This window comes from Cucurbita maxima, unplaced genomic scaffold (assembly GCF_002738345.1).
Source record: "Cucurbita maxima cultivar Rimu unplaced genomic scaffold, Cmax_1.0 Cma_Scf00006, whole genome shotgun sequence".
NCBI lineage: Eukaryota > Viridiplantae > Streptophyta > Magnoliopsida > Cucurbitales > Cucurbitaceae > Cucurbita > Cucurbita maxima.
The window spans coordinates 709,647-718,851 of NW_019272022.1; the positions used below are offsets into that span (position 1 = coordinate 709,647).

Consider the following 9,205-nt stretch of genomic DNA (forward strand, 5'->3'; position numbering starts at 1 on the left):
ATTAGGAAGATGGTTAGTAGTTTTTAATTTGAGGAGAAAGTTTAGGAAACTAGAGTGTTTTCTCCACTATAAATACTCATGAGATGTATGTTTTTTTTACCCAACAATAAACAGAATTGAAAAGCATAAGTGATTATGGTTCTTCTATTTAAAAGATCAATCTCTTCAAGTTGTTTTTTTTATTTTAGTTGTTTGTTTTGACATATTTCGATCGTGGGCCACATCCAACATTTGGTATCAAAGCTAGGTTGCCAAAACAAATGTTGTCACCACACAAAGTCATCGAATGAGATATGATGACGATAAAGAGTGAAAAGGAGGGGAGTGTAATGCTCCAGTACTCGTCACTCATGAAGAGTAACTATAGTATGGTCGATGCTATCGAGTATGGTGACGTTGATAGTGTAAGGACAGGATGGCTCTTGTCGCCATCTACCAAGCAGTCTAGAAGGATGTTCTTCTCATGTTGGCAAAGAAAGACTCGACAAAAGTAGTGTGGAAGAAGCAGCAAATAATGCATCTAAGTGTGGAATGCTGTCTTTTGACTGAGCAATTCGCCACTGTTGAAAGGAAATCCTTTGACGGAGGAAAAATAGCCGAAGAAAATTGTTGGAAGAAGAAAAGAAAACAGAAAGCGCAAGAAAATAACCGAAGGAGGAAGAGAACGAAAGATTTGGGATTTATTTGAAAGAACAAAATAACAGAAGGAGAGAAGGAGCAAAGACACACAAATTAAACTTATCTTCATTTTGTGGTGTTTCAATACCTTGACACCATTTTCCTTATATAATAAAAAAATAACAAATTTCATCATCAAACATTCCATCTCCCTAAAATCTAGTTCCACTACTTCCACTCTTCCTCACAATATCTCTTTTTTTTTTAATTAAAAAAAAAAAAAAAACAAGTTTATAACCAACAATCACTCCTCTAAAACTTGTTTAATTATGCTGAATCGACTTTCTTCAAGCCAATATTCTCTCTTAACTCTAGGAACTGTTGTCTTGCTAACAACTTTGTCAGAATATTCGCCAATGGTTCATTTGTGTAAACATATTCCAGTTCATTAGCATTAGTTTGCACACACTGGCAAATAACATTGAACCTGGTATCAATGTGCTTACTTGTGCTTACTTCGATCATGGTAAACAAGATTTTTCGCCAACGCTATAGCTGACTTGTTGTCAACATTAAGCTTGGGATTTACTTGCATTTGACTGATGTTACTCAAAATCCTGCCCAACCATACTCCTCGACACGTTCCAGTAGTTGCGGCTATATACTCAGCCTCTCATGACGACAAAGCCACCACCTTCTGCTTCTGTGATACTCAGGTTATTAGATTTACTCCCAAATAGTACAACACTCCAGTTGTACTCTTCCTATCATCAATATCCCCAGCCATATCACTGTTGTTAAATCCTACCAGCTCCACATTTGATAGCTTCTTATAAACACAACCAAAACTTATCTTTTACATACCTCAATATTTGTTTTACTGTTGTGAGATGTGAAGTTGTTGGTGCCTCCATGTATCTACTCATCACACCAACAGTAGGCTATGTCGGGACGGGTATTAACCAGATAGTGTAAGCTTCCAATAACACTTCTGTAAAGTGTTTTGTCAACCACAGGGTCTCCATTCCCATGTTTGCTCATCTTCATTCTTGGTTCCATGGGAATCAAACAAGGATTGCACTCCCCCATTCCTAGCTTCTTTTGGATTTTTCTTGCATATCCGACCTGACATAAAACGATTGATTCACTGCTTTGTCATACGTCAATACCCAAGTAATAGCTCAAAAGTTCAAGATCACTCATCTCAAATTTCTGGTGCATCTCTTCCTTGAATTGAGCTATAACTTGTTTGTTTGAGCCAGCTATGATTAAGTCATCCACATATGTACCGATTATCATTGCTTCAACTCCATTAATTTTCTTGTAGAGAGCATATTCCTATGGACATCTAACAAAACTAAGTGACTGCAAACATTGATCAAGTTTAAAATTCCAAGCCCTCGGAGCCTGTTTTAATCCATACAAGGCTTTACGTAGTTTTAATACCATGTTTGGATTTTCCTTTTCAACGAACCTTTCTGGTTGAACAACATACACCTTCTCTTCTAACTAGCCATTCAGAAAAGCTGTCTTCACATCCATGTGATGTACTTCCTAATTTTTAATGGCTGCATAGGCAACAATTAATCTCACTGTTACTAACCTGGCCATTAGTGCAAATACTTCACTGTAATCTATAGCTAATTGTTGTGCATACCCTTTGCCACCAGTTTCACCTTATGTTTCATGATTTCTCCATCTAGATTTTTCTTTAATTTGAAAATCCATTTGATGCCGATTGCTTTATGATTCTTCGACAAATCTGTGAGTTCCCACGTTCTGTTCTTTTCAATGGAGCGATTTTCAAACTTCATGACATTCCTCCAGTTTTCATTCTTAGTAGTTTCCTCATATGAGGTTGGCTCCTCTATAGAAAGAAAACAAAGGATCATTGCTTTCTCCTCTGCTTCGTTCAATTCTCTATAAATATTTTCTAGAAACCTAAACTTTTTCAGCGTCGACGAGCTTGATGATGATGCATTTGAGGTAATGTCTGGCGTTGATAAAGTTGAGGATGAATTTTCCCTTTGCCTTTCATCTGGATTAACTTTGTTTGTTCAATATTCCTCTCCTCTGTTCTACTCTGTTTTTCTGAAATTTGAACGGTGAAAGTTCCTCTTTGTTCATCATCATCATTCGTGATTTATTCCCAACACCACTTTTTTTCCTCTTCGAACAACACATCCCTGCTCACCATAATTCTGTTCTTTTGTGGATCCAATAGTCTGTAAGCTTTGGTTCCATCTTCATATCCAAACATAATTGTTTTCACACTCCTCAGCATGTTTAGGAAGGTGTGAATATGTATTCTTGGCATGAGCAAGACACCCAAAGATTTTAAAGTGATGAACCTTCGGTCTCTTGTCAAACCAAGCTTGCTACGGTGTACCATCTACAACTCCTTTTGTTGGCAATCTGTTCAGAATATACACGACAGTTTTGACGGCTTCTCCCCAAAATTTTGCAGGCATCTCTTTGCTCTTTAACATACATCTGGCAATCTCTACAACCGTTCGATTACACCTTTCTACTACGCCATTTTGCTGTGGTGAAAATGGTGCAGTAAGAAATCTCTTCATGCCCTCATTCTCGCAACAGTCTTTATAAGCAGTAGATACGAACTCTACTCCATGGTCCATTCTAAAGTTCTTAATCTTCTTGTCTTTCTCTACCTCCACGTTGATCTTGAACTTTTTAAATACCACAAGTGTTTCATTCTTGTTTGTCAACATAAACACCCACATAAATCGTGAAAAATCATCCACTAGTAATATTAAAATATCTGTTACCTCCATAAGTCATTGGCAAAATAGGTTCACATAGTTCTCCATGGACGAGATTCAATGACTCCTTCGCACGATATGTTGTTGTTCGAGGAAAAGGAGTCTTGTGCTGCTTTCCAATTAAACACCCATCACAAAATTGATTGACCCGGGTGATTTTCGGCAACCCTTCAACCATTCTTTTGTCATTTAATTGCTTTAAAGAGTGAAAATTCAGGTGTCCATACCTCGCCTGCGAGAGCCAACCACTGTTACTGATATTTGTCATAAAACACACTTGATCTGCAAGCTTCAGCTTTGCTACATACAATCTGTTGGATTGTCTAGTCACCATAATAATTAGGCTCCTAGCTCACAGAAACACTTGTACAAGAAAGTGATTTTGCACAATAACATTATTCTCTAGGAGAGATAATACTTAGAAAATAAACAAAACCAACTTCTTATTTTATTCAACTTGGTATAGTACATATATAGACAGAAATAAAAACTAACTTCTTACCATCTTAGCCACACATTAATAACTGCTAATAACTTCCCTTAATCTTAGCCACAAATACTAAAACTGACATATTTTAAAATACAAACACCAAATACAAATGAATTATGTTAATACAAGATTAAATAAACTACAAATCATCCCCTTAATCTTGTATTTCGATCTTCACATTCTTACATTCTTCAAACCAATTCTTTCTCGAAGCTCTACAATTTTTTGTCATCCTAATGGCTTTGTAAGTATACCAACAAATTGATCCTCAGGTTTTACATGATCCACTTCAATCTCTCCTTTTTGCACACATTCACGAATGAAATGGAACCTCATGTCTATATGTTTGTTGCGATCATGATAAACTGGATTTTTCGCTAATGCTATAGCAGACTTGTTATTGATATTTAAATGAACTGGATTTACTTCCTTCCCATGCAATTCCTTCAATAAACGTCCTAACCATATTCCTTGACAAGTAGCTGACGTCGCCGCAATATACTCAGCTTCACAGGATGAAAGTGCCACCATCTTTTGTTTCTTTAAAGTCCATGTAATTGGATTGTCATATAAGAAAAACAATGTCCCCGTAGTGCTCTTTCGATCATCTATATCTCCAGCAAGATCACTATCTCTATATCTGATTAAGCGAATTTCTACTTGTTTTGCTTTCACATAATGACATCCAATATCAATAGTTTCTTTCACGTACTTGAGTATCTGCTTCACAGCTGCCATATGAACCATAGTCGGAGCTTCCATATAACGACTCATAACTCCGACGGAATATAATAAGTCAGGTCGTGTGTTCACTAAATAACGAAGACTTCCGATAATACTCTTATAAAGAGTGGAATCAACAGATGAACAATTACTCACTTTGCTTAGCTTTGTTTTCGGCTCCATAGGAACATGACACGGATTACAATCCATCATTCCAAGTTTTGCCAAAAGCTTTGCCACATAACTTGACTTAGATAACCTGGTTCCATCAACATCTTTTTTAACTTCTATTCCCAAATAATAAGACAGCAATCATAAATCACTCATTTCAAACAACTTCTTCATTTGTTGCTTGAAGCTCAAAATATCATCCTTGCTTGACCCGACAATAATTAAATCATCAACATAAACTCCAACTATCTGAATTTTATTTTCTTTCCAACGTATATACACAACATGCTCTAAAGGACACTTTTGAAATCCAAGAGACTTTAAGCAATTATCCAGTTTTGTATTCCAGGCATGAGGTGCTTGACGTAAGTCATACAATGTTTTCCTAAGTCGTAAAACATTCCCTTCTCGACCTTCCATAGAAAATCCTTCTGGTAGTTCTACATAAACCTCTTCCTTCAACTCACCATTAAGAAACGCTGACTTGACATCCATATGATGAATCTCCCAACTCTCCTGCACTGCTATAGCAATCAAGACTCGCACTGTTTCAAGCCTTGCAACAAGTGCAAATACCTCATCAAAATTCACTCCATATTTCTGGACAAAACCCTTTGCGACTAAACGGGCTTTATACCTCACGATCTCCCCATCTGAATTTCTCTTCAACTTATATACCCATTTCAACCCGATTGCTCGATGTCCCTTTGGTAGTTTTGCGAACTCCCACGTGCCATTTTTTTCAATAACAGACAACTCTTCTAGCATTGCTTGTTGCCATTTCTCATTATCTCTTGCTTCCATATATGAATTTGGCTTCTCAAGTGAAAGAAAACACATCCCAACTTCTTCATTCAACTGAATAGAATTAGAGTAAATTTCTCTTAACGATCAAAATTTTGTTGGACTAAATGAGACGTTAGATGAATTGTCTCCTGGTGATAAATCATTTGCTGGTGATGAATCGTCTCCCAATAGAGTCCCTAATGATTCTCCCCGCTCTTCTAAAATGTCCTCGTTATTCACATAGACTTGTGGATCATAATGAACAACGAATTTACCACCTTCTTATTTTCTTCCAATTGTTGCACATCCCATTTATATTCTTCTTCTTCTAGAAACTTGACGTCTCGGCTGATATGAAGTCTTTTCGCTTTAGGATCATACAAACGATAAGCTTTTGAACTTGCTTCATATCCCACGAAAATCATTGGCACACTTTGGTTTTGTAATTTGGTTAAATTTGGTGTTGTATTTCTTGCATACGTCAGGCTTCCGAACACTCTAAAATGCTCTACATTAGGCTTTCTTCCTCTCCATTTCTCATAAGAAGTTGCTTCAATTACACTCTTCGTTGGGGATCTATTAAGAATGTAGACAGCTGTCTTCACCGCTTCTGCCCAGAAATACATCGGCAAATTTTTGCACTTCAACATGCTTCGCACCATTGCAATAACAGTTTGGTTTCGTCGTTCAACCACACCATTTGTTGCGGAGAATAAGGTGCTGTTAAATATCTTTTAATCCCACTGCTCTCACAATATTCTTTGAACTCAATACTTGTAAATTCTCCACCTCTATTAGCTCTAAGCGCTTGCAATTTCTTTTCGGATTCAGTTTCAATTTTATTTTTTACACGTTTGAATCCTAAGAATGCATTAGATTTATTTTTGAGCAATTCAATCCACATATATCTACTAAAATCATCTACCAACAGCAAAAAAAAAATTATTACCTCCAATGAGTTGTTGGAGTAATTGGACCACACAAATCGCCATCCACCAATTGTAGAACACTAACGGCTCGAAAATTCGCTTGTTGTGGGAATGATGTTCTTCGTTGTTTAGTGATTACACAACTATCACAAACTTGTTTGATCCTTTCAACATGCAGAATTCTTTTCACCCTTTGTTTCGTAGATAGGTTTCTTAAAGCCTCAAAATTCAAATGCCCATATCTAGCATGCCACAACCAAGAATCTTTAGACAACTTACCAAGTAGACATGTTGGTTTCGTTGTTTTTAGGCTAATTGTATATAGCCTATTTCTTGACCGCTTCACTTATCCCAAGAACTCCTTTGCCTTTGTGAAAATGACAAGTAAACCATGCTCGATCTCAACTTTATGGCCCTGTTCATCCAATTGTCCTAAACTTATAATGTTACTTTTAAGTTTAGGAATGAAATATACATCGGAAAGGATACAGTGATCTCCATTTTCACATTGCAACATCACATCTTCCTTTTATCTCTACAAGTGATACAAGTGATTCATTCTGAGAACCAACTTCTCACCTTCCGACATTCTGAGGCATAGTTCCTCCCCGTAATCGAGGCTCGACTCCTTTCTCTAGAGCCCTCGAACAAAGTACACCCTTTGTTCGACACTTTAGTCATTTTTTACTACACCTTTGAGGCTCACAATTCTTTGTTCGATATTTGAGGATTTTATTGACATGGTTAAGTTTAGGGAATGGCTCTAATACCAATTGTTAGGAATCACGACTCTCCACAATGGTATGATATTGTCCACTTTGAGCATAAGCTCTCATGGCTTTGCTTTGGGCTTCCCCAAAAGACCTCATACCGATGGAGTTAGTATTTCTCACTTATAAACTCATGATCTTCCACTAAATTAACCAATGTGGGACACTCACTCCCAATAATCCTCAACAATAGTGGCTTAGGCCTTGACAATTGTAGCATTTTACCTTACTCTTGTCATCCTTCTTCTTTTGATGTAAAGAGTTGTTTCCACGTCCATGACCTCTCCCTCTCCAGCGACTACTGCGACCTCGCCCTCGGCTATGGCCTCCATTGTCACTACGTTTTTTCTCGAACGTTGAACTTTCACCTTTGCCCTTCGATTCTTTTGCTTTCCATTCTCCTTGAGTCAATAAGACATGCTCAGCATTCTCTTTGTTGCCACCGATCCGTTCCTCGTATGCTTTAAGACGGCCGATGACTTCCTCCATTGTCATCACCTTTAAATCGGCAAATTGCTCTATTGCCGATGCGATATGAAGAAACTTAGAAGGTACTGAGCGGAAATTTTTTTTCACCAAGTATGCATTTTCAAACTTGTCTCCAAAAGTACGTATTTTATTAACAACCCCTGTCAACCTTGCTGCATAATCATCAATAGTCTCGAACTCTTTCATATTCATAATTTTGAACTCAATTTTCAGAGTTTGGATCTTTGCCTCCTTTACACGTTCAGCACTGACATGAATAGTGTAACGTCTGCCATGCTTCTTTTGCTGTTTCTTTCTCTGCTAACAAAAACAACATCTCCTCAGGGATTACTTGATAAATAGCTGCTAAGGCCATTTGATCCTTCCTTTCATCAAGACTATCCAGAGACTCAGTTGATTCGATTGCATCCCACACCCCTTGAGCACGCAAATAGACCTTCATCTTCATAGCCCATGCTGAGTAGTTAGTTCTCGATAACGTCGGGTATTAGAGTGTTACCAGACCTTCCTTTGTTGCAGACTTCGACGACTCTCCTCTCTCTCCAGTGTTGTCATTATTTCTCGGCATGATCTTTGGCATGTAACCACGCTCTAATACCAAATGACAGAAACACTCATACAAGAAAGTGATTTTGCACAATAACGTTATTCTCTAAGAGAGACAATACTTAGAAAATAAACAAAACCAACTTACTCATTTTATTCAACTTGTTACACATTACATATATAGACAGAAATAAACACTAACTTCTTACAGTCTTAACCACACGTTAATAACTGCTAATAACTTCCCTTGATCTTAGCCACAAATACTAAAACTAACATATTTTAAATACAAACAGCAAATACAAATGAATTACGGTTAATACAAGATTAAATAAACTAACACTAGCCCTATCATTTATCTTCATTAGATTGTCCTCTATGACAATTTTATTTCCACTCTCGTCCAGTTGTCCCAAACTTATTATATTGCTTTTGAGTTTAGGTATGTAATAGACTTACGATAAGATCAAGTGCTCATCGGTTTTGCATTTGAAGAGCACTATTCCTCGACCACAAATGTCTATTACAGAATTATCATTGAAACGTACCTTTCCAACAACAGATGTGTCGAGCTCACGAAACACCCTCCTTTCTCCTGGCATATGGTTGCTTGCTCCAGTATTTAGGAACCAGGAATTTTCAGCTTCAATATTGGCCGGTGGCGGCACTATAGTTTCATTCAACATCACAAAATCAAGCTCTTTGTCATGTGTGGTTTTAATTTCACACGCCTCTATCATCAGCAATGAAGACTCCTCATCCTTTTGCATCTCTATCAAGTTGAGTTGTTCGTCTTTTGTGGAATACTCTGATGCGAAGTGTCCCATCTGCTGACACTTGTAACATTTAATTTTACTTTTGTCGAATTTCTTCTTCTGAGTTTGCGACTCTCCTTCATCT

General features: G+C 37.3%; 1 long non-coding RNA gene across 1 annotated transcript in view; it reads right to left on the reverse strand.

Annotated features, from left to right (window-relative positions):
- Nucleotides 1–232: 232 nt before the first annotated feature.
- The window catches only part of LOC111480741, a 14,436-nt gene continuing 5,463 nt past the window's right edge, over nucleotides 233–9,205 (reverse strand). The window contains exons 2-3 of the long non-coding RNA XR_002717916.1: nucleotides 1,427–1,429; nucleotides 233–243 (exon numbers count right to left, since the gene is read on the reverse strand). This is a non-coding gene — a long non-coding RNA (uncharacterized LOC111480741). The remainder of the gene's footprint in view (nucleotides 244–1,426; nucleotides 1,430–9,205) is intronic.